At 38.4% G+C, this 16,739-nt stretch overlaps 1 protein-coding gene across 24 annotated transcripts in view; it reads left to right on the forward strand.

Moving 5' to 3' along the window:
- Positions 1–16,739, forward strand: part of Zbtb20 (zinc finger and BTB domain containing 20) — a 732,891-nt gene that overhangs the window by 380,891 nt on the left and 335,261 nt on the right. Inside the window, exon 1 of one of the 24 annotated variants that reach the window (XM_051149945.1) lies at positions 15,469–15,578. The exons of 22 other annotated variants lie outside the window; for them this stretch is intronic. The gene's annotated coding sequence lies outside the window, so the exon portion shown is untranslated. Of the gene's footprint in view, positions 1–15,468; positions 15,579–16,739 lie in introns of those variants that run through there. One more of the 24 variants, XM_051149951.1, reaches the window with a different exon arrangement.

Consider the following 16,739-nt stretch of genomic DNA (forward strand, 5'->3'; position numbering starts at 1 on the left):
GAAGTCCTGTATCCACTGTTTTGGCTTACCTGCCTAACCAAAGCCCTAAACAGAATGCAGGGCTGGGCTTTAAAACCATCAATTAGGATAAGAGTTTGCGCTAAAATGTTCATCTTGTGGAAGAATTCTCTCTGCTAGACATTTGGCCAAAGTTAAGAGGACACACCAGGTTTTCACGAAGCAGAGAGCTGAAGAATAATGGTTTTCTAGTTTCGATTGATCAGCTTCTGTATTTCGCCTATTTCGTGATTTGTACATAGGATCTGCAAAAAGCAGAGAAATAAAGTGGTGGTAGCAGATTAGAGAGACAATTTATTTCCTTTCTTTTCCTTGCCATAGAACTTACTCTTACATCTGACTCTGTAGGGCAGTGCCTACTAAGGTGTTCCATTACCTACTTCACAGGTAAATGAAAGTCAGTTATAAAAACTCGATCTGAGATGAAACTCATTACCCTGAGTCTGGCAGGCATAAATATTACAAATGTAGCTAACTGTTGATCTTTTTAGTCATGGGAACTTAAGAAAAAACAGACATACATCAAATAGAATTTTTTCCTAATTTCACTGTTTCATGTGCATTATAAATTTAGATGTTTCTTTTTATCATTAAATTTAAAAGACATAAAAGAAACGAAACCTCAAAAGTAGACTGAGTTGCTACGACTGACCAGAAATATTTGAAAGAAAGTAGTGCCCTTCAAGGCTTAAAAACTGACATTCTACACTCTTTGGAAGATGAAATATTTCTCAGGCTACATAATACAAACTGTGATAGGCATTGTGTGCCCCAAAGCCAGCCACTATTCTGGAGCTCACAGAAAGCCAGATGCCCCTGGTGGGGTGCAGGTTAGGCATAAGAATCATAAGACCCCTGTTTGTCTTGTGACAAATGTCGGAGCAGAATTCAGGCTGCGGTGGCTTTGCAGCTCTTTGTGGCATAATTGCATGTGTTTAGTCCTGGGATATGTAGAAAACATGTATTCTGAGTAGGAAAATTTTAACTCCTCAGAGTGACATCACCATCATAAATTACCACATTTGGAGTTATAAAAAATAGATGAGTCCATGTGTCGATTGAGTACAGCCTCCACTGCTGGTCTCATTTTTTCCTTTCTTTTGAAGTAAATGGAATTGTCCTAACACCCTCAAATTAATGTCCTTGATTATAATAAAATCAATATAAACATGTGCTCTTAAAACCCAACTAAAAAGTCTAAAATGCAGGGGAATTTGAAAGGGGGGATGGTGGGATGCACTAGGATGATTGAGGCTGTTTACCCTGGCGTTTCTAGCCTAGTGTTGCCAGGATCCTGCCATGGGTTCTAGGTATATCTGTAGAAACACATATATAAGAGTCAAGTTCAGCCATGATAAATGTAGTCACCTTGTATGAGCCTTTCCTATTTGAATAATCAAAATCTGAAGCCTTGGGATCCTTCGTTTCAAGCAAACCAAGGCTGTTGGTTACCCTATGATGGAGACTCACAAGACATATTGACTGAATAGTCACATTTTGTGTTTTCATGTCTGCTATTGCTTCTTTATTTGAAAATCCTTCCATAGTTAGTGAACAAGCTGCTTACCCACTTTTCATGGCATCCTTTCACTAAACTATTTTACCTTACTTTACTCAAGAGAATTTGGGTTAAAAAGTAGATATTTTTATGCATTGAGTATCTTTCACTTCGAAAAGCAATGCTTCTAAAGATAGCCGACTTGTAGTAAATAATCAGCATCAGCTCTGACTCCTTGTGCTCACAAATTAGCTTCAGAGCTCACGTCTCATGGAGAAACAAGGTAGGAATCCATGGTTTTCTTGGTGTGATTTCCATTATCTGACGTCTGAGAATGATTTCAGACTGGCAATCTAATACACACTGGTTGCTCCTGGGTCACCCTACTAACCTACCCATTGCTTTAGAGCTTTTCCTCCTCTTGTGGACAGACATGTCTACTAAAATCTACAGACATAATATGTATCAAGCTATGCTATGAATTGTCTGCGCAATTGTGTATACATAGATATAATCCAAACTATGGAGGAAGACTGCAAGAATAAATTCTAGTAGCATATTTCTATTTTAGTATTTGTTTTTATCAGGGAGATCACTTAACACTGTCATACATCCTAGATATAGAACGTCACTTAAAACCGTGTTGTTTCACAGATCAGTTTGTTTATGCATTTAATAAATACTTATTGCAGTGCTACCCTGTTAAGTGATGCTCTGAATAAGTGTATCAAAGTTAAACTATAGTTGATACTTTCACAAAGGAAATGCTACACAAGGAGACTTCATTCCCCTCCAGACTGACGGTTCCTCGGGGCCAAGATCTTGTGCTGGGAAAACTTCAGAGACACAAGCCTGGAGGAGATAATATCTTTAGCCAACTGCCTAGTTTGACTTTATTCCTCTCAAGAATTGAATTATAGGACCTAAGCTGCAGTGTGTAGGTGTTTTCCCAGACTGGCCTGAGCAGTCAGGTGGAAAGAACAGAGGCCACCAGGACACTCCAGAGTTTCACTGCACTATAAAGCATAAATGTTTTCTATTTCAAGTTTCTCTAGCTGAGATGGGAGTTATAAGTACTCGAACACTTTGTTCCCCACTTGTGCATTCAGTCATTTAGCAGGTATCAGCCCCCTGTACTGTTTGAGACATTGTTCTGATTACTGGGAATACAGGAAGAAATTAAAAATAACCCCACACAAAAACACACCAAAGCTTATCTTGTTATAGGAGAGACAGCCAACAATTAAGTAAACAGAAAAAGTGTCTTAAATAATAAGATTTCTGAAGAAGATAATGAAGTGTAAGATAGAAAACAGGGATAAACTGTAGAGAAAATGCCATTTGGAATAGGTGGGTAGGTAATATCTCACTAAGAAAGATACAGTTGGAAAGAGAGTTAAGTAATGAGAAGCTCAGCATATGGTGACCAGGGGAAAGAATATTCTAGTCAGAGAAAAGGGATGTTGTAAATTCCTCGAAGCAAAAAAAAAAAAAAATTTTTCATATTTCAAGGAGAGCAACATGAAATGCATAGGTCATATGAAGAGAGAGTTGTCATGTTTGTAGACAGGGACTAGATCACAGAGGTCATGCTAGAGACTGAAAATAGCCACCAAGGGCTTTTTGATGGGCCTTGTACTCTCATGTGTGAGTTAAAAGAGGTCTGACTACCTTTTGGAGAATTATCAGGGATAAGAATAGGGAGAAAGAGTAAGGAGAAGCTATAATGGCAGCTCAGGGATGTGATTGGCAATGGCAGTAAAAGGGAATGTAGAATGTCCCAGATAGTTGTATGGCAACTTGACACAGACTAAAGTAATTTGAGAGATGGGAACCTTAATGAAGAAAATGCTTCTATATTATCAGGCTCCAGGCAAGCCTGTAGGCGTTTTCTTAATTTGTGATTGATATGAGGGCCCCAGTCCATGGCGTGTGGAGCCGCCTCTGGGATGGCGGGCCTGGGTTCTATAAGAAGGCAGACTTAGCAAGCCAGTAAGAAGCACCCCTTTTGGCCTCTCAACAGCTTCTGCCTCCAGCTCCTACCCTGCTTGAGTTCTTGCCTTAACTTCTTGTGATGATGGACTATGATGTGGAAGCATAAGCCAAATATATGTTTTCCTCCCCAAATTGCTTTGATCATGGAGCAATTGTGACTCTAGCTAAGATAAAAAGTAGCTCAATTTTGCTAACTTGATAGTAGGGCTGGAGAAAGAGACAGCAAGTGTAATGAGTCCCAGATGTTTCACTTCAGCCACTGGGGAAATAGACTTATCATCGACTTTGGGGAGATGGAAGCTGTGGAAGCTTTGGAGGAATGAGCTAATTGGAGAGAAGAAAAAATTATTTAATTAGAGGACCTGTTGACTTTATTCTTTCAAGTGCATTGATGTGGTAGGTAGTTGGATCCTTGACACAGGAGGAGGACATTTAAACTATTTTTATTTCTACATATACATTTTCTCTATAAGGCCACAGCAAGTAGAGGGTGATCCCTGAGCATTTTCTGAAGATAAATATGCATATCCTATATGATTTCAAGTACTAATTTTATTTCTTTTTCTTCTCTTTAAAAGTCTCTGGCATGTGAAAAGTGTGCCAGTAAATTGATGTGAATACTTATTAAAGACATAGTTTCCAGTCATACTGAGGTATATGACACTAATTGTTATCTGCATTAAAATATGGGTAAAGAAGGAGGCCAAATGTAAATTTTGGAAGTTGTTTTTTTCTTTTCTTTTGTTTTTTAAAGTAAGGAAATCTCTTTGACTTACAAGAGAAATTGAAACTTGACACCTGGGCCCAATTTCTGAAGTACAGAGGATTTAAATGAGCAGAAAGGAACAGACAGGGCATCCAGGATAAGAAAAGTCACAGGAAGATGTACACAGATAAAAGCTAGCTTTATCTTTGTGGGTGAGCAAGAATGGCGAAGAGACCAGCCCAATATGAACAGAATTTGTTTTCATGATCTAAGGGAGATGAGTGTATAAAGGCTCTAGCTAGAGCTAAGAGACACAAACTGTTCACTAGAGCAGTTGTCCCTGGAATGTAGGATGTGGAGTCTATAAATCACTGGAGATCTTTGTAATTAGCCCTTGGAATTGGCTAGAAATCTTTGGAGCCTACTTTAGAGCATCCTTCATAAAGCTGTAATATGAACTAGTTACTACATGAGTTGCACATGATGTGTTAAGTAGAATAGTTTCTTCTTACAGTAGCAGTTCATCAGTATTTACTGAAATTCTTCAGTACCACAACGCAGCATTTGTTCATGAACCTACTTAATTTTTATTTTCATACTATTTTAGTACTTGATTCTTTTCTTGGCTTACTATTTGAGAACAACTGACCTGCCATGCTCCTTCATTTTCTTTCTACTTTATGATCTCTTGCAAATTGTGTATGGCTGGATGTGGGCATATTGGTAAGAGGCACTGAAGGATGGTGATTCTTTAAAGGAATTATAGGTATAAGAGATAGCATGATTACCACTTCATTTACTGCACAGAATTAATACATTGAACTAAGCTCCTCTTTATGTTACCAAACTTACAATGAGTATGTGTGTGTGTGTGTGTGTGTGTGTGTGTGTGTGTGTGTGTGTGTGCAGGACTGACACTCTGTGCTTTGTTTAGTCTCTACAGCATCGACATCTGATAAACAGCACATCAATAATCAGCAATTTTTAAAATAGTAAAAGTATTGTGTTATGAGTCTAATTAATATCGTGGCATTAATTAATACTAGGGAGGCTTTACTTAAAGCAAAGTTTAGGACCAAACTTTTGAATCAAGGGCCCCAGAGTCCCTATTCAAATTCTTAACATTCCTCATCTTTAATTAACAGTACATTGGTAATTTTTTTCTATAAAGGAGCCTAGGAATAACATCACTCAGCAATGAAAGTCTTAAGTATTTAAGGGGTAGACTATCTATTAGAGCTACATTTTCCCAAACACACTTGATGGTTTAGAATGTGACACTCTTTTTTTCTATATTTTATTTATTATAATTTATTCACATTATGTCCTGATTGTTATCCCCTCATTTGTTTTTTAATATTTTATTAATTTATTCATATTACATCTTAATTGTTAGCTCATCCTTTGTATCCTCCCAGACCTACCTACCTCCTGCTTTCCTTCTACTCCCCTCCCCTATGTCTGTGACTGAGGTGGACCTCTTCCCCCTGTATATGCTCATAGGGTATCAAGTGTCTTCTTGGTAGCCTGCTATCCTTTCTCTGAGTGCCACTAAGCCTCCCCATCAAGGGCACATGGTCAAAAATGGGGCACCAGAGTTCGTGTGAAAGTCAGACCCCACTCTCCACTCAACGGTGGAGAATGTCCTGTCCATCAGCTAGATCTGGGTAGGGGTTTGAAATTTCCTGCACGTATTGTCCTTGGCTGGTGGAATGTGACACTCTTTATAAAGCTAGAAGAACGAGAACTCCTACACTAGAGCAGTCACTTCATGCCTTGAGAAGGAAGGCTTGGATAGATTTAGCAATATTTAATAAGCAATATTTTAATAATTATAAGCAATATTTTTACCATAAAATTAATATGTCTTACTTGTTGGACCTTTCAAGAGAAATAAAAATCAATCACAATTCCTCCAACTAGAAACAACCAGGTATAGTGTTTCCTATTGATTTTCCATTTCATTTTAGATATACTTTTCAAACATTTAAATCAATAGTATTTAACTGAGGAATATGTATTGATACAAGAAATTTCCTTTTGTATGTTATTGGATTATTCTCTTTCATTTGTTATCTTTGTGTCACTAAGTAGTTTCCAAGTATTTTTAGTATTTGCATGCCATGCCAGTAAGTGGTTATATTATCATTTATTTATAAAATCAACAATCTATTGTCAGATAAAGTTTCCCATTCTTCACAATCCTACATAATATATTAAACCTTCTTGCTTCCAAATTTGTATGTAGATTTTGATTGCTTCCTTTAGATCTTAGACATACAAGTTCTGGGAAAACAGCATTCATATCCTTGTAAGTTTTTGACACATATTGCTAAGATGCTTGCCAGAACACTGAGCCAATTTCATTCATTCTGTGGTAACTTCCTATAAATTCCTTCCCAAGGGGATGTGCAAACCATGTGGTCCCTCCTCTCTGGGCCCTGTCTCTTCTGTGGTCATAGCAAGCCTATTTACTCTCGTGGCAGGTGTATACCCAGAGCAACCATATCATTTCTGCAGTCATTGATGACACAAATAAGACAATTTAAATAATATAAATGGACAATAAGATTTCTTTCTTCTGTCAGTGCTGGACAAGCATTGTCCACCCTGGATAAGAAACTAGAGAATATAAAGAAAAACACTTTCACCTCTAGTAGTCGGATCACTCACAGTGTGCTGGGCACTGAATTGCACTTTCATGAGACCTGAGCCCTGCCCTCTTGAGAACCCAAAACACTATGTACCATGATTCACAGGCATAATATGAATTTGGACTCCCAGAATGGTGCCATATGGTAAAGGTAGTTAAACTGTACTGTGCAGACTGCAGGACACCTGTGATCTGTGCATTCAGGTGGGCGGTAAGAATGTCTTGATATTCATAGAATCTGGAAAGAGAATAACTATGAATATACTTCTATGAGCCCTAGAATACTACAGAGTACTCACAGGGTTGAGCAGGAGTAAATGGAGACAAGCTATTAACTAGAAGTAGCCAGTGTTGCTAAAGGGGAAAAAGCCTACTTGTTTCCATATCTCCCACTGTGTCCCAACCAGGGGCATCTGTGCAGATCCTAAGATGTTAGGTTCTTCACACAGTAGCTAAGTGTCCCTGAGGTTGTTAAATCTCACAGGGAAAGAGCACCATGCGTGTATGCAGACCATTTTCTTGTGAGGACAATGGGAGAACATTTGGAATCGGGCCTCTTGTGAAAAATCAGAAAGGTTGCTATGGACCTAGGACCTCCTGCAGTGTTAGAGCATTGCAGTGCAGCTTGTCATTCTGCCAAGGGGTACAATGGGGAGTGGGAGCTGCCTGACTAGAGTTAAAGAAGTGAGAGTGCTTTTCTTCCACTTGGACCAAAAGAGCTGTCTAGCATATATTTGGTCAACTAAAAAGGGCCAGAGTTCACAGGACTGTTGTAGCAATGACACAAAATTTCCAGTAGTCCTCCTGAAAATGCATAATAAATGACATATAGTGAACATGTAAACAAGTTATTTAATAACATTTTAATGCTTGATTCTGATCTCTTAATTAAAATGTGCATAAAAGAAAACAATGGTGAAACATCTGTGTGTGTTATTGGGATAGCAGAATTTATGTTGCACCCTGGGCTTTTCTGTTAATTTTCAGGGTGAGAGGGGGTGGGACATTGCTTTGAGTCAGTTACCAATTGGGGCCCACAGGGTCTGTATTTCCAGCTACCTTCTCTGGATATTGGTTATGTCTTCTATTTCCTCACAGGAAGTTCTGTGTAGCTTGTTCTCTGCCTAAATTAAAATGTTCTCATGACTTGATCTGAAAACTACCCTTCACCCCACCCCTCTAACCTGAAACCTTGACCTAACCCTGAGTCACCCTCATTATCTCAGGAGATGTACACAGCATTACCTAATGTTTGGAGCATCTGTGGATAATCTCAGAGAGTTCAGGAAAAAGCATAGCCCTTTGTAACTATAACCTTGTAGCAATTATTACTTTACTGGACACTGCAGAAATTAAATGTCAGAAGACAGAAATTCTACTTACTCCACTTACTCCTGATTGGGATTTCTTCTCCCTCTTCTTCTTCATCATCATCATAGTCATCATCGTTGTTGTTGATGTTAATGGTGTATCTCAGCACTTCGTTTTGCCCAGTTGTTAAATGAAAGTACCAGCAATCACAAAAGCCAGAAGAGTTTTAAATACCTTAGATCTTCCACTGAAAACATGACACTATGAAAGACCTTTATTTCACTTTACTTGGACATTAATCTTTCACTATAACCATCACAAAATGTTACTTCAGGTCTCCTCTTATTTCCAAGAGAGTTATGTGTCATTTATTCAATATAAAGTCATGTCCAAATGTCCTTAAACAAGTAACAATTAATACTTAGTGCCCCACCTTATATGGGGCATTGCTCTGGGACTGTCTCTAAACTAACAGCGATCCTACAAACAGGGCCGTGCATTCATTCCACAGTTGGTGAGCCAGATCAGAGAGGTCTTTGTAAATATGGAAAATCCTGAGATTCAAATTCAAGTCTAGAGTTCTCTTTCAAAGCATAATCTACCTAGGATATCAAGCCCTACAGTATGTTCTATAGACAATGGCTATGTGTTCTGAAAGAGTCAAGTAAACTGTATCATTTGTGTCAAATGTCTGAAGCTTGCCTTGATCATTTGGCTTTAATTCACAAACACAGACTAATTATCGGTATGACACATATGAAGAACTTCATGTATGAATTAGTATAACTTCTGAGTGTTAGCTTATAGATGAAGTATGCCCCAGGAAGTCTCAGTACACATGGTCGCTCCTCAGGCAAAGTTCTGTGTCTTCAACATAAGTGTGAAAATCCTTTGTTTTGGGATGGCTCAAAACTAGATAATCTCTGAAGATACTTGGAGAAAATTGCCTACAATATACAGACATCACTTCATTTCTGTCTGTCTTAGCCCCCGTGAGTAGGACAAAATACATTTGTGGGAATGACCTTGTACCTTTAGTAGGGGTTTGTTTTAGAAGTGCTAGTCCAGCAGAATCAGAAGACATAGGTTTTGCTTCTTTGTTCCTTTGCCTTTATCAACTCACACCTCTGTTTTCTGTCTGAATCAGTATTAACAATTTGCTGTGATCCTTTAATGAAAACAACACAAAAGCTTGTTTAGACTTTAAACTGCATAATAATACCATGAGATAATTTTAGGCCTGAATTTTGTATACTTCAATTCTTTCTATGAAGGCACAGACTTGACTACATACTGGATATCCGATTCTATAAATCCTTCCAGTCTTCCCATTTTTTTCTCAGTCTGAAACAATCTCGCTTTCAGCTCATTGTGTCTTCTAAAACAATTGTTAGATTTATATGATCATTAGGCAGTATTGGTTGGATTGGGTTGGCATTGGTAATCAGATGTATAGTAAGAAGTTATCTTGGTCTACTGTGAAAATACGGGACTCGAGAATCATAGGAACTAAGCCTTTCTGACTTCTAGCCTAAGTTAGTTGTTTAAGTTTCAAAGACCAAGACATTTTAATGTGTAAAATGAAAAATAACCATGATGCCTATTTTATAGAGGAGTTGTATGGATTAAATGAGATAGTATGTGGAGAATGTTACAGCAGTGGTTGTTGCTTATGCTTTGTGCAGTAAAGATGGAGATGGCATAGAGAGATAGATAGCTCTTCCAGAGAACTGAGTTCATTTCAGAGCAGCCATGTCAGGCAGCTCACCATCCCCTCCAACTCCAGCTCCAGGGAATGCAACACTTCCTTCTTGCCTCCATGGACACCCACACCATATGTACACAGATACATACATGTAATCATAATTTGAAAGAAAGTGCATCTTAAAAGAGAAAAGATAGAAGGAAAGGGTAGCAAAAACCCGGAAATGATTCCAGTCCTGAAGTAAGTTTTGTCACTTTGATTCAGCAGTATAAAGGCCATTTGTCTAGAAGGAACACTGAGGTTCGGACTCTAACTTTGACCTTTGACAACTCCCAGCTCTCTGTCACTTAATACCCCAGTTCCCTATCCCTAAAATGAGTGAGAAGAGGTGCATGATTTCTGTTTGCCTAAATGGATTTGACTTCAGAGACATTTCTCCTCAGGATGGACAGTGGTGTGGCTTAGAGCAGTGTTTAGTCTCAAAGGCCAGGAGCCAAGTGTGGTAGACAGTGCTGCAGTCAAGCTGTGCTTCCTCCAAGCAACTGTATTTACATGTGTGCTTTTGCTCTTTGTATATTTGTCATGTGTCTGAGTGTTTATGCACCTACATGGCTGCTGAAGAATGCTCACTAGAGTACATTCTTGTGGTATGTGTGTTTATATTTAACACACACATATATACAGTATGCGTGTATATATATAAATATATGTCTGTGTGTATGAGAAACAGATGCACTGTAGGCAGATAAAGCAGATAAATATAGATCCAAATAGAAGCATAAGCATATAAATATAGACGTTATATAGCGTGAAAGCAGGCAGATCAGCACCGTTTCATTACTGCCTCGAGTCTGCAATAGAGAGTTGACAGTCAGTTAGCTAACACTGAATGTTTGACTGAATGACACTGACAGCTCAGAACGCATGGTGGAAGGTAAGAAAATAACCTTTCGTTCAACTCTGAGAGTAAATTAGAAGGAAGCTTTATTACTTTTAATTATTTCATTTATGAAAGTTTTTAGATAGTAGGTAGTGTGATATTTTTAATAGTACAAATATGCCGCTTTTCCTACCAAAGCATAAAAAATAATTATGAAGAAAAAAACCTACCCTAACTTTGAAAGATTTGACGGGGGCACCTGGGCCGTGTCTGTCCCGAGCCTGTCCTTGTCCTGAGGTCCGGCAGGCAGGTTGGCTTCATGCCACATCATTGTTCCCAAGCCCCTCTAACGTCTTTTAGAAAGTGCTCCCAAAGGAGATGTGGAAGCACAAGGCCAGAGCCACTATTGTCAAATGAGAGTCGTGGGGATGCTTGCAGTTGTGTTCAGTGAGTGTGTGGTGAGAGTAAAATTGGCCTTCCATCTGTTACTTCTGTGTCACTGTCTGTTCTCACCAGTCAAAATAATTGGTTGTGAGTTTTTGCTGTTTTGCTTTGTTTTTATGAGGAGGATGTTGTGAGTTATTTTCAGCTGGTTCAAGTTAACTGAGTACTTTACTTTTTAATGTCACAAGTTATATCTTAGTGTTTAAATATGATTTTAATAAGAAGTATCTCCTAGTTTTTTGTAAACCACATCTAGTTCCCCTGAAGATCCCTTCTCTTACCCAGATTTGTTTCAGAAGCAATAAGAAAAGCTAAAAACTGACATCCTCTGGTCACATGCAGATATACAGCCCACCTTTTCCAGGTCACAAGCTGTCCTGGTGGTTGCTGCTGGTGCATTCCCCAGTGTTGAGTGCACTGTGGCTTTTCCTGATGGGGTTAGGGTGCTGAGGGAGGGGGAGAATGTTCCAGCTCTCTCTTTCTGCATCTCCTAAATCAAGAGTTGACTGGCTTTCACACGATCTCTGGTGCCCCATATTTGGCCATGTCCCTTTGTTGGGGAGGCCCAATGGCACTCGGAGGAAGGATAGCAGACTACCAAGAAGAAACCTGATACCCAAGCACCATATTCATAGGGAGGAGGTCCCCCTCGGTCACAGTCATAGGGAAGTGGTGAAAGTGGGAGGGAGGGAGGAAGGGGAGGATGCATAGGATGGGGTAGAAAATGAGATGTAATATGAATTATTTTATTTTTCAATAAAAATGTGTTTAAATAAAGAGTTAATGTTTCTTCCATGTTGTTTCCAATGTAATTTGAGGGAGAGTATCAGGGAAGAGCAAAAGAATAGAGACAGTGCCAATGAAGAATGCATGGTGCTGCCTAAAGAGCGCTTCAGTCTGTTTGGATGTACCCAGTTACAGTTAAGCTCTTCATATAATTATGATTTTAGAAATATTTTTCTTAAAAAATATCCAAGGTCTTAAGGATCTCTCTCTCTCTCTCTCTCTCTCTCTCTCTCTCTCTCTCTCTCTCTCTCTCTCTCTCTCTCTCTCTCCCTCCCTCCCTCCCTTCCCTCTCTCCCTTTCTCCCTCCCCCTCTTACAAACACACACACACACACACACACACACACACACTCATATAAATTTCAGCCCCAAAATTCTACATTATGGGAATAAAATGAAATATACATTCCATTTCATTCTTTAAGAATGCATATGGTAATTTGTAAACAAAAACTATACAGTGCTTTAGATTGAAGTCTTTTAAAATGCTTCTCTTTGTTGCTTGATAAGTTGTAATGTTATCTTAAACAGTGACTATTTGTAAAGAAAACATTAGATCTGGAGGTCTAGTGATTAAAAGCATGTACTGCTCTTGCCAAAGACCTGAGCTCACTTCTTAGTATGCACATCTGACAGTATGCACAACCTCTGATATCCCTGGACATGTGCACATGTTCACATGCCTACACCTCAGCACAAACTGAAACCTGAAAATAGGGGTTGGAAAATATGGCTCAAGAGTTCACAGAACTTTCTGTTTTTGAAGAAGACAAAGGATTGGTTCCCAGCACTCACATGAAAGTTTAGGTTCTAATTCCAGGGACCTAACACCACCTTCTGGCTTCTTTGCATTCCTGCATGGACATTATATATTCAAACTCACAGAGATTCACACACATACCCATAATGAAACAATAAACTTTAAAGATAAAAATGAATCTTTTAAAAAAGAAACAAAAACATATCCACATAAAAAGATGAAGACTGAAACGGAGTCATTTATTAAAATAACTGCACACACAACCATGTTAAAGCACTATGTATGATGTCTTTTGCTTAATAAATATATTAAGAGTAAAGTTCAAAAACTATGGGTATATATACTCCTGTTATCTTTCATTTGTATCTTTAATTTGTGTATGTAATGTGTATCTTTCATTAATTAATGCTAGTTGCCACAAATTTTAGCAAACAGAAAAGCAATTTTATACAGATATGGAGATGCTTATATTGTATTGATCATCTGAGATGTAATACATTTCTATGTATTACATTTTTGGTTTATGTTTTTCGAGACAGGGTTTCTCTTGTAGTCCTGGCTGTCCTGGACTTCCTTTGTAGACCAGGCTGGCCTCAAACTCAAAGAGATCCATCTGCCTGTCTCCCGAGTGCTGGGATTAAAGACATGTGCCGCCACGTCCTGCTCATTTTTAAAACTCTTATCTAGTATAATACCATAATTGACAAATTTAAAACAATAAAAACCTTGACCTGACTTACTGAATCCTGGGAAAATGTGTCTTCCTTTGCTAAGACAGTGAACATGTTTACCTATGTATTGATATTATAGCATTTGCTTAAACATGGATTGATTTAACCAAGAGTAAAACAAGAACTTTCCTTTTGGGGGAATCATTCATTTTCCACCTCTTACGTGGAGCATGAGTAGGCATTCATCATTGACAAATGATTTTTGTTTAGATGGCTTCATATTTTGTTCATCATCCATTGTCGTGTATGTGGTGTATGAATCCTAATTCAAGACTTACTTTACAACTTTTAAATAACCTTCAATACCCCCATAGACAGAATAATAACAACTCGGTAACTAGATTGCTTGCTCATCTGTAAGACATTGGCCAATGTGAATTCACAATAGACTAATATTAAGTGAAACAGCAAAAAACAGACTATGTGGTATGTAGAATATACTCAGCATATTAATTGCTTTTCTATTGTGTCAGTAAAACACCAAGACCAAGGCAACTCACATAAGAGGTTGCTTGTTTTATGGTTTGGGGGTTTAGAGTCCATAATTATGGGGACATCATGGATATGTGGTAGGAACAGGAAGCTGAGAACTTATCTCTTGAAACCAAGCACACAACAGAGAGTGCACACTGGTAGTAGGCTGGCTTTTAATTTTAAAGCCCACCTCCAGTGATGTACTTCCTCCAGAAAGGCCCTATCACCTAAATTTCCCCAAACAGTAATACTAGCTGAAGACGAAAGTGTTTAAACATCTACGACCAGGAGGGACATTTCTCATTCAAACCACTATACCCAGTAAATCCCAGTTTTCCTGGGCCTATTGATTTGAATGCATATCTGATTTTCCTTTCTATCCCTCACTGTCATTACAACTTAAGAGACTATGCTAAGGAAACAAGAGCACGGTACTATTTTAATTATCATCTAATGCCCATCTGGGCAGAGATCTAAGGAAATCATAAGAAATGATTGCAGCCACAGAACGAGTTAGCCCCTCCCCCAAAAAGGAGACCTTTCCACACAATGTTGATGAACTCCTGTTCACACCAACAATGTGGAATGAACTGATATACCTTAAGCCTTTTCAAGTAATAGGCAACCCCTTTAATCTTCACTCATATACCAGGTTAGCATTCTTTATTCCACTGTAGAATGCTGCTGTAGATTAAGCTTATTGATTGTGAAGTGCCCTTTTTAGGGAAGCCTGTGAGCTTAGGCCACCAGTGCCATTGACATGGCTGAATAGTTGCTCTGTGTTTTCTTTTTTAGGGACTAGAGAAAAAGAATATCCCACTTTAAGGTATTTGAACTGTACTTCAGCCTAGAATTAATCATTGTAGTTGAATTTTAGATCCTGTAAGAGTAGGGTTCATAATAGAAACAGTGGCACAATCTTAATTACACGACCCTGGCAGCTATACATCTAATATCCAGAGACCTCTTTCTCATGTCCAGTTTTCTTTTAACCTTCTTAGATATCATTTGCTGTGTAAATGAAATTTTAGTGTGCATCTCCCCAACATCTATTGGAATTGAGAGCATTTGACCTCCATCATTAAGTTGCATTATACAACTGGAATTTCTCTGGATTCTTTCCTGCTATGCCAAAATCAGTCTCAAATATGTGCATCTATGGGACAGAAAGAACATAAAGAGAAAAGAGAGGCTTGTGGTGTTGTGGGAAATTAGTGGTCTGGAGATCAAGAGCCTTTGCTCTCTATCTTTGGTGAGATACTTTGTGTAGGCCCCTCTGTCCAGATAAACAATTCAGAGGTCTAGAGAGTGCTAACATTCCAGAGGGAGCCTACCAGCTCTAAATTATCCTTGGTGCTTACTATCTTGTTGCACTTTGTAAACATTTTAAGTATTTGCCTAAGACTTCCTTATATAATATTACATTTTTAAATATTTTTCTTAATTTTACTTTTTTGTTTTCTGTAATTTCAGAATATAACAGAGCTTTTTAACAAAAAAAAAAAATATGACTTCCCTATGAAAAAGGAAATAAAGAGAAAGTGACTAAGCAGAAAGAAAAAGAAAGAACTTGAAGTCTGGGGAGATGTGCCAGCTGGACACACAGGGCAGTGAGAAGGTCTGCTCAAAGATCTGGGGTCAGAAGCGCAGGAGTGGGAGGGAGGGAGGGAACAGCCTCAACAGGAGGCTCAAGCTTCAGATAAAAAATTAAGTATATGATAGCTTTGAGGGGAACATTTTACATAATGTAAGGATTTTCTGTTTTAGAAAAGAGTCCTTTGAAATGATTCCCTATGGCATTTAAAATAAGCTTCAAGTTATATGCTCTGATTTAGTCCACGCTGTGGAAAAATTAAGTGTGAGCTTTAGATACTAGTCCCAGTTCTATCTCAAACTGGATGTTCCTCAGAAAAATTAATCCTGAGCCTTCAGATCTTCATATATAAAATGAAGCAAAAAGGCATGAGCTCATCTGTTCTTGAAAGCCATGCAGAATATGCCACTGACACAGCACTGAGATGCTCCTTGAAAAAAGTTGTTCGGCTTGTTTACATTAAAGGGAAAGTCAAGGTCACAAAAATGTCTTTAAAAGTGTTGACTGCAGTGTATATGCATGCAGAGTTCCAGAGAGCTGACAAGATGGTAGCAACGCCCCCACACACACCACCCCCTATCCTTCAGAAGGAGCATGGCTACGGCTCTGCAGCATGCTTGTTAGTTGAGTCCTCAACTGTGGTTGTGGAGAATTGCAGTTGTAATTTCTTTCCTAGAGGTCTTATTCTCCAATTAACTGCAAGATTGCATTTCTGTCTTCCTAATCCAGAATTTATTTTTCTCATAAAACTCCTGTTTAACCAAGAAAATGAAAATCAGTATATTCTTGGTTGCCCTTCTGTTAATTTAAATTTGCATAACCTAATCAAAACTCAACCTGCTTTGCCCTTCAACAAAAAGCCATATTCTCTCTCTCTACTAAGTGGCTACGGTCTTCTCAGTAGTTTTTAAAAGATGAATTATGTTGATATCCCGTGACTTTTCCTTTAGAATGTGTCCATAAAAATTAAAATGGACTTTTCTGTGCCCAGGAATGAATTGAAAAGCTAGGCTGAAAGGACAGGTGAACACAAACACAAAATGTTGCTGGTGTTATCAGTATTATAATTTTTCTAAAGCTTTTTTCGTAATAAAATGGAGCTGAAGTCACGTGACCCCGCACTCACTGCCTGATGGTTCCTTTACAACATTGTTTTGCCTGCAAATAAATGATACAGCAATACAG

Source organism: Acomys russatus, chromosome 8, assembly GCF_903995435.1.
Source record: "Acomys russatus chromosome 8, mAcoRus1.1, whole genome shotgun sequence".
Taxonomy (NCBI): Eukaryota; Metazoa; Chordata; class Mammalia; order Rodentia; family Muridae; genus Acomys; species Acomys russatus.